Genomic DNA, 15,313 nt, shown 5'->3' on the forward strand with positions numbered 1-15,313 from the left:
CAGAGGATTTTTTATTTCTCTTAAAAAAAAAAAAACCAAAAAACACCAACTCACCCCTTCCCAAACCAACACAAACACTTTTTGTCTTTCCAGGAGAACAAATCGTTCATTCTTTCACTATCAGATGCATATTACAGTTGGTGTTATTGCCACAGGGCCAAACAATTCCTTATGCTCTGAACTGATGAGAAGGTGGCAAGTCAGGGAGGACAGTCCCTCACACTTCACTAATCTCCAGTTTGGCTGCACCGCCTGTCTGTGGGAATAAAGCCACATGTTTTGTGTCAAAGCCTATGCCCTCCAACCCAGCTTATCTTCAATGCAAACTGTATATACCCCCAAAACTGAGGATCTCTCAGTTTGCCAGGGACGATTTGCTCTTCCATTTTATTTTTAAATAGGCAGAACAGTAAAAGATTGCTGTCTTACTGAAGACACACGCCTGGACGCTACAGGTTAAACTCTGCAGTGAGCAAAAAGTAATTTTTTTTCTTAACCTGTAGGGTTCTCTAAATGTAATGACTGGTATAATCCAGGCTGACTGAAGAATTTAGAAAGCTGTTACTATCTATTTGTGAAACACCACTCCAATGAGATAATACTGTGTTAAAAAAATTCACCACAATGTAAGGGAAAAACCTATCTGATCAAGAGGTATCACAACTTTTAACTTTGATCAAACCGTAAGACAGCCTAAAAAGTGCACTTGGAAAGACAGAAGGCGGAGGGCGAGAGGAGTTTGTTTCTTTCTGTACTCCAAAATCCTTAGAACTTGCAGTCAGACCCTGAAAGGCAAGCTTCTGTATCTTGCAGCGTGAACTGTTGACAGACTTGATATCTGTACTTAGGGATTCAGCAAACACAGTGAATGAAACACTAGTGTTCCTTGTCTCCAATAAGAACTACCTTTTCTAAATAAAGCATGGACATATTAGGCTACTGTCTCACCATGTTAGTCACTGCTAGATAACCTAAGATTCATAACTCTGTGATACAACCACAAGTGTATTTTGGAAGTGTTGCTTGTGGTTGTTGAAATAAACAGGGTACTCCCTCTCCTCCCTCCCTGTTTTTAGAAAAGGTATCAGTTGCAAGTCTCAAACACCAAGGTTTGTAGAGCCACTAATGAAATTAGAATCCACAATTCAAAGAAATTAGCAAGAGAAGTACAACTGAGTCATCATTTCTCAGATTTCTTGACCTTCTCTTGCTTTGCATAGCTTCACATCAACACTCTTGAGTCATTAGAGTTTGGGGGAAACAAAATATTCCTAAAGATGAAAATTTCTGACATTTTCAGTAGGACACTGCAAAAAAAGCTTTGGAAAGAGGCATGAGTAATTTAGATCCTAGAAACAAATCCGAAATCTTTCACTGAATGGAAATTAGGAAGAGATGACCCAGGTGGACAGGCTGCTACTCAAAAGCCTTACTACAGAAAGAAGCACACTGTCAGAATGGGTGTCAGACTGAATGGATTAGTGGTTTCATCCAAAGTTTACCACTCTCAAATAGTCCGGATTCCATTTTGTTGACCATAATAAATAGCTAAGGACATTTGGCAACAGCCCAGGTCATGTTAAACTTCTGGGAGTGACATGAGGCATAGCTTCCTTTCTTACCAATAGTTATTAATTTGAAGAGAGGTGCAGCAGTAAGGAAGATGCTTTTGCACTCTCCCTATCCCACCCTTTTTCACCTGGCAACATCTTTACTAAAAATTCCCAGTGCTTTAAATAAACAAACAAAAAAAACCCCCATGACAACAAAAATCAAAGTTTTGAGTATGTCTTCAAGTAGTGCAATCCCAAAGCCTGAGAGGAACTATATGGAGAAAATAGCAAAAGACCAGTCCTTACCAACAAGGTAGAAGGTGAAGAGCTGGTATGCTTTTAAGTATAACTGAAGACCTTGACTGTCTGCACAAGATGCCGGGCTAATCCCAACACTAACATTTCCATCCTCCGGCAAACTGAGCATGAGCAATATTGCCAGAGAACACTAGGCACAACAGGTACTACACCAAACACACACATTTTAACAAAAGCATTATCATACATTGTGTAAGAGCAAACCACTTTCAACAGGATGACATTCCCTGTAAGCTTGGCTTTTGCAAGCAGTCTAGTACTGTTCTGCAGCAGTAAAGCAAACTGTTCTCAAAGCAGCAAAAAAAAAAAAATCCCGAATCAGCAAAAGATTGTGAGGTACTGCATGGCATTATTTTTTAAAACAGTGCAAGAATTAACAATTCAGCTTACAAAGTATTCACAAAAACAGTTGAATTGAAACCATAGTAGGGGGGAACAGTCTCATTGACATCTAAGAAAATAAATAGGAAATAAACGTTTTTGCCTTTATCCTCAGAAGGGAGAGGATAAAGTTTCCAGCTAGGTTAGAGGGAACACAGCACAGGTGTTCAACATGTGACATTAACCTGAAGGATACTGCTGCACTGACAGGGGATTTATAAAAACTGGGCATCCCCAGTGTTTCAATTCTATCCTAGATGGCAGAAACGAAACAATTCACTGTTTTGCAAGCTACACCAGACAGCAAGAGTTGGCTGAAACTTCTGTAATTAAAAACAAACCAGTATTAGAAGGAACACTGCATGTTTCTTCATATATAAGGAGGGCTGCTAAAGTGTCTAACAAGACAGCACATGAACTTGCACATGAAGCCTTTGCCTTGCTGTCTTTTGTGGAAGTTACACAACAGAGGTAGTACATGATAAATGGTATGCTGCTAGCAGAGCCAACACACTGTAAATTAAAAAAAAACAAACAACAGAATACCTGTTCATAAACTGTGTCTACTGGAATGATACGAAAAGAGAGTATAAGTGACTCATCTGATTGTGCCTTGTGTATTTCTCAGCCTCTAAAGTCAACTGGACAGTCTTACCCAGATGCAACTGCAGCAACAAAGTAGAAAGCTAGGTTATGACCTTCAGACATCACCAATTTTCATCCATCATTTTACGGTCTGATAATCTGGAGTCCATGTAATTGCTTACTGAATATATAAGCCAGTTATGGGTACAGTAAATACTACACAGTATCGCAAGATGCTGTGGAAAAACTTAAACACGTTCATCTGAAGGTTATATATCCAAATAGCCTGTGGTTTAGTTATCAGACCTTCTCAAGCTATGTCTTTTCTTATCTTAATCACATTAAGTCTGTAAATTGTGTACTGTTAACAATCTCTGGTTGTTTAAATTGTCTACTATACAATCGTCATGGATTTTAGTTGTTGATTTATTTTTTAAATGCAGCCAAAATACCCATTCACATGGTCTAATAGTATCATCTTCTGAATGTTACAACCATTTTATGATGGTATATACTAAGAAGTAAGTTCAGCAAGAAATTCTCTGGAGGCTTGACTTACTTGAGTCTTTGCTGGAAGAAGTTATTTAAGTAATATTACCCTTAACAACCTAAATTCACAGGACTGTTCACATAATTTTCAGTACATGCTTTAGTCTTGCAAGAACAGGCTACTTCTGCTCACCTTTATTAAATTATTCACTGTACAGGAAGTACACAGCTAATAACTGTGATGTGAATATGCTTGCTCTAAACATTTTTGGAGGAGACTTTATACAAATGCTTTAATTCAGAATCATCAAGATTCAATCCAATTTTTCCATGACTGTGCTCCAAACCCAAATCTTCAGGAATCAAGGTTAGGTTTTGTTTTTCTACTGCAAGCTCTTCCAACTTTTTGAGCTCTCGAGCACAATGAAGAATAAGCACTGTCCCTAGTCCCCCACTTTTTCTTTTTTTTTTAATAAGATGTTAAAAACAGCAAAATAATTCAAACTTTCACTCTTTACACTGTGCTGCCCCAGCCTTCAGAAACTATGGCAAGTTGCAAGGAAAACAGTTCTCACATGATTTTGGAGCAACAACTGAGACAGTGCCTACCATACCTCTGAGAAAAAACAGGCTACATGTGGCAAGAGAAATTGTAGGATCACAGCTCTTTCCAGGCATTATGGCCAGAATTAGACACCAGTTCTGTTTTAGGCAAGTTAAGAGATAGATCTTCTATATGTTACCAGTGAGGTCTTCTTGATCATGTCCAGGAAATCACATCTCTCCACTCATAAAATTACACAATTCTCCAAGAGCAAGATTAATCCCATGCACTACACAAGTTACAGGAGCTCTGCCTTTATGGGACTGACAGAACCTGCTACACAAACTTACACTCAAAAAAAGGTCCCTTTTGTTCTTGGTTTGTGTTTGTGTAGGGAAATGCTTTCCCACAGCCAAGAACTGGAACAAAAAAAACCCAACCCTGAATCAAATCTAAACTGCAAATATATTGCCAAAAGTCTGCAACATGAAGAGTGGGCAACATGAAAAGTAGACTACAGATCTGTAATTAATTAAAATTTTACATTTGAAGGAATTGTCCGTAGCCTAGAATGGCTGAAGCTATTTTGTTTTACAACTGGAAGAGGGAATGATAGAAAAACTGGAACAGGGGATCCACCTCAGCTGCTTGCTGCCTCTCAGTGCATACTGAGATGAAATTTTGGGAAATCTTACTGTCACTTTCATTTTGAATAACATTTCTTCTTAAAGCAGCATTAACATCAACTAGGTATTTAAATATCATCCAGCTATTCTGAAGGTCCTAAAGGCTACTCTGGGATCTTAACTATTACAACACTGCATTTTATTAATGCTACATATATAGTAGGAGGCACACACAGATTCTTCTTTAAATGTTTGATACAAACAACTCCAGATAAAAAAAAAGAAGAAAAACAACAACCCATAGTTCTTAGTTCACATCTGCATCCATTTTTCAGCACAGGCTCACCTTAAATCCCAAACATCCAGGCCTGACCCTCTAGGTAGATCTGCATCACCATGTCCAAGTGGCTCACAATCCAAAAGGCAGTCCTCCTCCTACAAGAAATAAACACAAAAAAGTATGGGTAAGAACCACAAATACACATGCCAGGGTATGAAAACAACTTCAGAACTACCAGGCAGTTGCACAAAGGGGATGACCTGACTGACTACAGGGAATGAAGCAGTTTAGATTATATTGCTACCTTGCCCGTTCCTACAGACAAGATCATCACCACAAGCACCAGCACTTTTCAAAGCCCAGCTATTAATGCACTGTAGCTATATTAATAGGGAAAGAGGAGAGGTGGTGGGGTGGCTCTCTATGTTAGGGAGTGTTTTGTTTGTACAGAGCCACACGATTGTGATGACAAGGTGGAGTGCTTATGGGTAAGGATGAGAGGGAAGGCCAACAAGGCAGATATCGTGCTGGGAGTCTGTTATAGACCACCCAACTGGGTTGAAGAGACAGATGAAACATTCTACAAGCGGCTGGCAGTAGTCTCACAATCGTGTGCCCTTGTTCTTGTGGGGGACTTCAACTTTCCAGATGTCTGCTGGAAATATAACATGGCAGAGAGCAAGCAGTCTAGGAGGTTCCTGGAGTGTGGGGAAGATGATAACTTCCTGACGCAGCTGGTAGGTGAGCCTACCGGGGCAGGAGCCTGGCTAGACCTACTGTTTACAAACAGGGAAGGACTAGTGGGAGGTGTGATGGTCAGAGGCCGTCTCGGTCTCGGGCTTAGCGACCATGAAATGATAGAGTTCCCAATTTTTGGTGAGGCAAGGAAGGTGGTCAGCAAAACCACCACTGTGGAGTTCTGGAGGGCAAACTTTGGCCTTTTCAGGACACTGGTTGAGACACTCCCTTGGGAGATGGTCCTGAAGGGCAAAGGGGTCCAGGAAGGCTGGACATTCTTCAAGATGGAAATCTTAATGGCTCAGGACCAGGCTATTCCCCTGTGCTGCGAAACGAACCACCAAGGAAGATGACCGGCCTGGCTGAACAGGGAGCTTTTGCTAGGACTGAAGGAAAAAAAGGAGAGTTTACCATCTTTGGAAGAAAGGGCAGACAACTCAGGAAGAGTACAGGGAGCTTGTTAGGTCATGTAGAGAGGAAATTAGAAAGGCAAAAGCTCAGCCTGAACTCAATCTGGCCACTATTTTAAGAGACAACAAAAAATGTTTTTAAAAATATGTTAACAATAAAAAGAGAGCCAAGGAGAATATCTATCCTTTATTGGATACAGAGGGGAACATTGGCACCAGAGATGAGGAAAAGGCTGAGGTACTTAATGCCTTCTTTGCCTCAGTCTTTAATAGTGAGACCAGTTATCCTCAGGGTACTCTGCCTCCTGAGCTGGAAGGCAAGGACAGAGAGCAGAATATACTCCCCATAATCCAGGACGAAATAGTTAGTGACCTACTACGCTGCCTGGACACTCACAAGTCTATGGGACCAGATGGGATCCATCCAAGAGTACTGAGGGAGCTGGCGGAGGAGCTTGCCAAGCCACTCTCCACCATTTATCAGCAATTGTGGTCAACAGGCAAGGTCCCAGATGACTGGAGGCTTCCCAATGTGATGCCCATTTACAAAAAGGGTTGGCGGGAGGATCCAGGGAACTACGGGCCTGTCAGCCTGACCTCGGTACCAGGGAAGATTATAGAGCAGTTCATCTTGAGTGCGCTCACATGGCATGTGCAGGACAACCAGGGGATCAGGCTCAGCCAGCATGGGTTCATGAAAGGCAGGTCCTGCTTGACTAACCTGATCTCCTTCTATGACCAGCTGACCCGCCTAGTGGATGAGGGAAAGGCTGTGGATGTTGTCTACCTGAACTTCAGCAAGGCCTTTGACACTGTCTCTCATGGCATACTCCTTGAGAAGCTGGCAGCTCATGGCTTAGACAAGTGTACTCTTCGCTGGGTGAAAAACTGTCTGGATGGATGAGCCCAAAGAGTTGTGATGAATAGAGTTAAATCCAACTGGCAACCAGTCACAAGTGGTGTTCCCCAGGGCTCAGTACTTGGGGCCAGTCCTGTTTAATATCTTTATTAATGATCTGGACGAGGGGATCAAGTGCACCCTCGGTAAGTTTGCAGATGACACCAAGCTGGGTGGGAGTGTTGATCTGCTGAAGGCTAGGAAGGCTCTACAGAGGGATCTGGACAGGCTGGATCGATGGGCCAAGGCCAACTGTGTGAGGTTCAACAAGGCCAAGTGTCAGGTCCTGCACTTGGGTCACAACCACCCCATGTAGCGCTACAGGCTTGGGGAAGAGTGGCTGGAAAGCTGCCCTGCAGAAAAAGACCTGAGGGTGCTGGCTGATAGCCAGCTGAATATGAGCCAGCAGTGTGCCCAGGTGGTCAAGAAGGCCAATGGCATCCTGGCCGGTATCAGAAATAGTGTGGCCAGCAGGAGCAGGGAAGTGACTGTTCCCCTGTACTGGGCACTGGTGAGGCCGCACCTTGGGTGCTGTGTTCAGTTTTGGGCCCCTCACTACAGGAAAGACACTGAGGTGCTGGAGCGTGTCCAGAGAAGGGCAACCAAGCTGGTGAGGGGCCTGGAGCACAAGTCTTGTGAGGAGCGGCTGAGGGACCTGGGGTTGTTTAGCCTGGAGAAAAGGAGGCTGAGGGGAGACCTTATCGCTCTCTACAACTACCTGAAAGGAGGTTGTAGTGAGGTGGGTGCTGGTCTCTTCTGTCAGGTGGTTGGAGATAGGATGAGAGGAAATGGCCTCAAGTTGTGGCAGGGGAGGTTTAGGTTGAATATTAGGAAAAAATTATTTGCTGAAAGGGTTGTCAGGCATTGGAACAGGCTCCCCAGGGAAGCAGTTGAGTCACCATCCCTGGAGGTATTAAAAAAGCATGTAGACAAGGCACTTCAGGACATGGTTTAGTGGGCATGGTTGACAGTTTGACTTGATGATCTTAAAGGTCTTTTCCAACCTAAATGGTTCTATGATTCTATGACCTTAAAGATCATCTAGTTCTAACCCCCCTGCCACAGGCAGGGACACCTTTGACTAGACCAGGTTGCTCAAAGCCCCATCCAACCTGGCCTTGAATACTTCCAGGGATGGGGCATCCACAATTTCTCTGGGCATTTAGCCTATATGGAGATTCATGTTGATGTGGTATCCGAGTTAGGTTGTTTCAAACTAGCTGAATTATCCCAGCACCACAATGTCCTTACAGATGCCAATCCCCATAAAAACTCACAATAATAACTGCTCTGGGCTTGCTACTCTATTCTATACCACCAATGCAGTTGTTTCTTTCCACAGAGCAGTGAAGAGATCTCCAATGCAGACCTGAACTCCATGAAACAATCTGTGCTGTTGAACAAATTATTGTCTCCCTCCTGTAATATACCTGGTAGCTAAAACATTTTTACTCTTGCAGGGTGAGGTTCAGTTCACCTGCATACATTTTTAGGTGCCATATATACTGCTTTCACTTTCACAGCTGCTTTATTAAACTTCCCTTTTTAATCTATAAAGAGGCACAAAATGAAGTCATGATATCCTACGTGACCAGAGCAACAACTGTTAAGAGCAGTCAGGTCACTGCTCTGCTTCCACTGCAGCTGCTGAACATGTCAGACAATAATAACAGCATCTAGAGAAGAGGTCAAAACAAACATAATTATTGAAAAGACAGAAAGACAGATAAGACAGGAATTTTGCTCAAAGTGGGAAAAATTCTGATTTTAGGAGACAAGTAAACCCCCAAACACAGACTACCTTAGAGTCCATGGGAACAGATAAGACAGTGATTCAGTGTTCTCCCTAATGTTATGCAGCTGTTCGCACATTTTAACTAAGCCAGTTTTTACAGTCTACCCACATTTACCTTTGTATTTCAGGCAAGAAGCTAGCCTAAAGTTCCCAGAATATGGTAAACCACATGCTAATGTTTTCCCATTTCCAACTTCCATTCACCTCAAATGAGCATTCCTGCACTTTGGAAGGGTAAATGAGTGGGGACTCACTTCAGCCTTGTAAGAAAGTTGAAGAAAAGAGATGGTCAGCAAAGGGTAGTTGAAAGAAAGATAAACTAGTTTCTCCACCATCCCATAATGCTCAGTTTCTGAAATCCTTCTTGCTACTTAACTGTAGGGCTGCCTGATTACTTCTACTGTTCCTACCTTCTTCCTCTTTATGTATTAACATTTTAAAAAGACAGAAAAAGAAGGATTTGAAATCCAGATATCATTTTGGTCAACTACTTCACAGGTTTCCTGGGAGCCGTTGTGAGGTGGGAACAGGTGACATTTATAATGCACAGCACACATTAAACCTGGTGCATGCTGCAACTATCCAGTAACATATTTTATTACTTATTCTTTTATGGCAAATGCTACATTTGTGTATTGGAACAAGAGAGAGAAGACTGTGGTGCTGTAGTTTTGAAGGCCTGCAGCTTTGAAGCCTGTCAAAGTCTATCCTTTTAAAGGAACCTTGAATATCTGGTGTGAGTTGAACTATCTTGACAGAGTTGGTTACTTTTTTATATTTGCCTATGTCACTATATTCTACACATCCTTGTTAGTGTCAGAAGTCTTACAAGAAGTTTTGGCAAGAACACACAATGAGACAAACATAAGGTCTAAGAAATACAGAGCACCTACCAGGGAACATTTGAGACTGACATCAAAATGTGAGAGCTGGCAATTGAATTCTAAGCTTTTGAAGACTGACCTTGGCTGTGATTTTTTTGCACTCTCTCTCCAGTTCATCTGAGAAGTTTCTGGCAAGAGACTTGAACTGTATATCTGATAACTCCTGCATTTCGAGAGTTTAGAACAAAAGCAGGAAAACACACTCCAAATATTAATTTTTGCCTTTTTGATGAAGTCTGCTTTATTACACAATAGATAGCTTCTGGAATCAGTCAGTAGTACATCATGAAGGAAAGACACACATCAAAATATCATTTGGATACCTGATATTATGAACTAGAAAGAGGGGCTAGTAGGTAATCGCTTCTGCTTAGCCACAAAGATCCATTTTTGATCCAGGAGAATAATCAAACTTACAGCTCTTCTAGACAAAGATTCTTCTGGATGCAGATAGCATCAATATTTGGACTAATTTAACACCTGACCAGCTGAACCAGGAAAGACTGTCACTATGTGCACAGCAGACAGAAATATAGCTGCTCTGCAAGAATCTGCAGTGACCCATCAGGTTGTTCACTAGGCTGGCTACAGGACAGCTACAACAGCTTTTCTTCTTTAAGATAAGCCTTGTAGTTCTGGAGCTCTTATGTGCAGAACAGACTTTAAAGAGTTTCACTGAAACAAATTAAGGTTGCATCCCTCCAATGTCAAAAGGACAAGAAAAGGAAAGAAATTTTTAGCATGTTTTATTTGTTGCTTAATGACTTATATCACATCAGTTCTGCAAAACCATCATCTTCTCAGGCTCTTCAAACCCAACCCAATGAAGCCTGACACCACAAAACTTAGAGATGTTTTGATAAGGCCCCATTCTCAAAGCCTTGGTACATCTTCACTTCTTACAGAGAATACAAAAAATGCAGCCTGGAAAATCCTGGGAAAGAGGTAGAAGAGTGCAAAAACTTTCCTGTGAAGCCAGGAATCCTCACAGAGATTTCAATTAAACCAGAGTCTAACACCTCCTTCACACTATCTCAACTGAGGTGTCATCCTTCTTAATGCTCCAGAGGCACGTAACAAAATATACTGGGCAGCAGCCAAGTGCAAAGGAGATTTTCAGACTGCTGGTTATGCTTTTACAGTGTCCCCACCCCTTCCACCCCACCAAAAAGAAAGGCCACAAAGACTGTCATCGGTCCAGGTCTCTCCTGAACATTCAGAAAATCACTTAAGAACACCAGAATTCAGCTCTATGCCTACACTTACCCTCTATATTGGTGCTAGCCTGTAAACTCTTAGCATCTCATGTTCTTATTTTTCTTGTTTTCGAGGCATTTCAGAAGAACCCTACACAAGAGTAACAGGATACAGGCACTTTTCTGTGTAGGCAGTTCTCTTAGAAAACACATTCAAGAGCTCAAACCCACCCTGCTGTTATTTTTTTCTATTCCACCATCTTACTTAAATTGTCATTGTGATGTAATCTGCTCCAGTCAGCAGGACTGTCCTTCAGTGCATTTCTCTCCCATTTGACCTCATATAACACTGTCATAGTTTGACCATCTGTCCCAGTGCCCCTGCCCAATGATGTTTTCAGAAACAATCTGCTTTTGCACATTCCCGATGTTTAAAGAAATTACTTTTCTGGAGAACTGAAGAAGGTCTACTGAAGAGACAATCTCTACATGTATCATGATAGAATCATGCCTGACTATGCTTCCCTCAACATGCAAAAGTGGAGCCATTCACCTGAAAGTTACCAGCTCAGTGCCCAAGAAGTTGACAACTACACTAAGAATAATGTGCAGTTCTTTCACTATGCCCTTAGTAAGTACAGTGCACAAGTTAAGGATGACTCCTATAAATAGCATGGCATATAGAAATATAACTGAACCAAAAAGTCATGTTATTGCAATGCAAGATGAATGTTTGAGGTGCACGTTGGAACAATTGAGTGTGCATATTCATGCTTACCACATTAAAGTGCTGTTATTGATACTTTCCAAATACTCCTTAAGCAAGGAGAATTAAAAGCAGGAAGCTCAAAAAAGCCCTTTAGCCAAGAAAGTCATAAGACATGTTAATATGAAGTTTTTTCCACAGTAGTAGGCTACAGTTTGTCTTAGAATCTGGTTTCAAATTTGATGAAATAGGATTCTGCAAGAAACTCTATAGCACCTCACAGAAGCTCCCATCATACACTGACCTCTAGTGTAATAAAGACTCAAGACATCACAAGTCTCTTCAAAGCCTTAGAAAAATTATCAAATTATTTTCCCAGCACTCTGAAAGACACTTTCATGCAATAAACAGACCAAAGTCAGAAAGGCCTCACAGGATTATTCTCAATTGTTTAACAAAACTGGAGCATAACTTAAATTATTCTAAGGACGTGAAGCTACTGCTGTGTTTACATAAGGTAATTTACATCAAAGCTGCATTTAACTACTTCGAACACCAGCTTAACACCTAAACATTCTGGACATACAGAATTGTTTCCTAACTACAGTTTTACAAAACTCAATTAAAAAACTTTTCAAATAGAAACACTTGGTTTGGGCAAGTCCTGTACTGGACAGATCACAATTAGATCAGCCCAGATTCTGTATCAGACTTTTAGAGGGCATGTGAACAGAGCTGCTGACTCAGATGTACTTACTGTAGCCAGCATTCAAGACAAGTCTGCTGGAAATGTGATATAAAAATCTGCATGGGTCCTCACTCCCTAAAGACACAGGGCTCACACAGTCAGCTGCACAGGTGGCCTCTTAGAGAGCCCAGGCAGACTGGGGTGGGAGAGTGGCTGGTTGTTTTTGACCAACAGCTTTTGAAAAGACACCAAAAGGAAAAAAAAAAAAACAAACAACTAGTTAGTTTCAAAACTATCAACTTTATCAACTTAAAAGCCAAACAAAAATGTCCCCCCCCACAACTTTAATGATTAAAGAATCTGTATTTTGTTATGAGCTAACTATAGTTTTATGATAAAAACTATTTAATGAAAGTGTAGCAAATTCTAAGACAGCATTTCTGAACAGGACAACTAAAATGGATGCCCAAATCATTTAGGGCTTGTATACCACTTCTGTCCACTCCCTAAGCACCTGTCCTAAGCACCTGACTCTGGACAACAAATCCCAGAGATGTTCCCTTTACTTCAGACCATTTCTTATGCCTCTTTGAAAAGCAGGGCATCATTCAGAATCTGTTTCCAAATGAAGTGACTTTTTCAAAGTGCCCACATTTTCCAATGTCTGTACATGCTGCCTCCGAAATGCAGGCATATGTGGCTATGTTGGATGTCCTATGGCTATGTTGGATGTGGTTATGTAAAGGATGTCCTTTACATTTGCGCTCACAGATTCGTGTCTGTGAAGATAACCTAGAAAGTAAGGACTGAGTTTTTAAGACTGGTTTCTAGCTGTGAGTACCAGAACTCAATGAATTCTTATCTGTAATGATAATATCTGAAAGAATAGCTTTGCATTACCACTACTTAATGATGTGTTCAAACTTAAATATCTAAAGTTTCAGACCACTTCTGAAATACATGCAAGTCATTACGAAGACAACTATTATTATATACCACACTTGCCTTCTGCACAGCAGTGAGCTTCTTGCCACCCCAACAATGAATTCCACTGCAACATAAGCTGTGACCTGTGTCCTGAAGTCTGCTTTTTGGAGGTACTGTATCCTGCATCTAAACGTGGCAGCCTCTTGTCAGACCGAGGTGATAGCACCAAGTATACAAGTCATAATGAAGTACAGCAGCCTTCATGCAATTTGGTAAGCAGTCTAGAAGAAATGCAATTCCTAGCTACTGATCCAGAATGCTAAAGGTCAAATCTTACCTAGAAGAATTGCTTTTCTTTTCTACATCACAGTCATTCTATAGCCAAAAACTCTTACTCCAGTTATAGCATGGAGTCAAACAGTAGCACTCAGGATTTACAAGGATATCAGTCGCTAGGTAAGGTCATTTCAGGCAGAGTTATGAATAAGATTCATGTTTTAATATGAGAGATCCTGGTCAAAGCCACTCAGCCACACTTCATTTCCAATTCAAGTATGCCAACTCGGCCTGCTACTTACCTCACATACAGCCCATACATCACTTAGACAAGGAACTGTATTGAGAAATCCCTTATGCTAAACTGTAATTTCTATTCAGAAGATAGTTTGCCACTGACTAGGAAAGTACAATATCACTCTCCCAGTCCAAAGAGGGCAACAGTTAATGCATGGAGCACATCAGACATCTGAATAAGTGCGTGAGTGAGCTCTGACAGCTTGCACAGCAGATCCTTGCCATTGTATTTGACAGAATGTGTTCTTCCAACTATTTTTTCTCTAAATTCTTGTTTTTAATTCAATGCATGTGGTGGTGGGAATGACTTTTAGAACAGTGATGTACATCAGTACACAGATGTTCCACATTTGTCATGTCGCATGAACCTTGTGGCTAACACCCAACCATTAAAAGTCTAAAAATCCTCCTACATAAAAATCCACATGATGCATTTGTTCCTAGAACATCAGACAATATATTAGATTGTTGGAGACAGATTTGTCCAATATTATCCTTTTTTTTTTTTTTTAAACTGCAACAAACTTTCTTTGGTTTCAAGACAAAAGTAAAAAAAAAATACACAGAAATTAAGTCAAATGGTAGCTTGACAAAATTTGTCAGAGCTAGAAGAAAGCCTTTCAGACTGAATTAACTGTAGTGTATTGTGTAAAGAGAATGCATATATGTTACATACAATCATGTCCAGAATTTTTTTTGATAGCCCTTTTTCTAAAGAAACTGTAAAAACACAGGAGTGAAGCAGATAGCTTCATAACCAGCACAGAGCTCTGAAGTCTTCACTCAAACAAGTTTCCTAGTTTATTCATTCCCAAATTAATCAAAACAAAAAACAAGGCATAGAAATTGATGCCAGAATACATGACCTAAGCTCTGCCCTCTGACCCTTACATTCAGCACTGCCTTAATGATAAGGATCATAGCACAAATTGCTGTATCTGTTAAGAAATTTGTGTGTCCAGGATTAGTGAAATACTCCACTCTAAATTTTGTATTAGGCCATTGATAAAGCATCATGCTGCAGATTGCGTGAGTTATCAGGCAATTGCGTACTGACTGATTTTTTTTACTGAGTTGGCAATATAATACCACATAAGGATTTGTTTCAGACACTAATTCCTGAGCTATCTTTATTAAAAGGCAGTAGCCCTTAAACATAAATGTGCTGTAGTCAACAGATCATTGTCTATCCAAAAATCACATTTCTAAGGGAAAGTTACCTGAAGTTAACTATGTATTCCTCCTAGAATGCACCCAGCTTACGTGTGAATATCTACAGTTATGGCCAGCTCAGTATGTTTGGAATTTGGCATACACTAGAAAGCATCAATTAATTCATACATCAGTATTTGCAAGCAAACAATAAATTTAAGTAGAATAAATCTAAAGCCACTTCCTACCAGTTATTGCATGTGACAGACCTGCAGTCAGCACCCTATAACACGAGAGACATGGTTCCAATTTCTTGCTGACAGAAGCTTGTGTGACCTTGGAGAAGTCACCGGGGTTAGTCTGTGGCTCTACAGCAAACTCAGCCAACTGCTGGCTGCCAGATTCCCACTCCTCTCCCTGCCTGCGTGAGTCTATCCCTTCCCTGCTCCACAACATGTTTGACCCTGCACTGACTCATTTCAGACCAGTAACCATAAAACTAATTCAGTTGCTTCCTTACACATTAAACACAGATGACTCAGTAGGGGGTCAGAAAAGCAGAGGGGTACA

At 41.0% G+C, this 15,313-nt stretch overlaps 1 protein-coding gene across 1 annotated transcript in view; it reads right to left on the bottom strand.

The window, feature by feature from the left end:
• SVIL (supervillin) overlaps positions 1-15,313 on the bottom strand; it is a 142,189-nt gene that overhangs the window by 105,019 nt on the left and 21,857 nt on the right. The window contains exon 2 of the mRNA XM_075046657.1: positions 4,843-4,931. The gene's annotated coding sequence lies outside the window, so the exon portion shown is untranslated. The remainder of the gene's footprint in view (positions 1-4,842; positions 4,932-15,313) is intronic.

The sequence above is a fragment of the Buteo buteo genome, chromosome 2, assembly GCF_964188355.1.
Source record: "Buteo buteo chromosome 2, bButBut1.hap1.1, whole genome shotgun sequence".
Taxonomy (NCBI): Eukaryota; Metazoa; Chordata; class Aves; order Accipitriformes; family Accipitridae; genus Buteo; species Buteo buteo.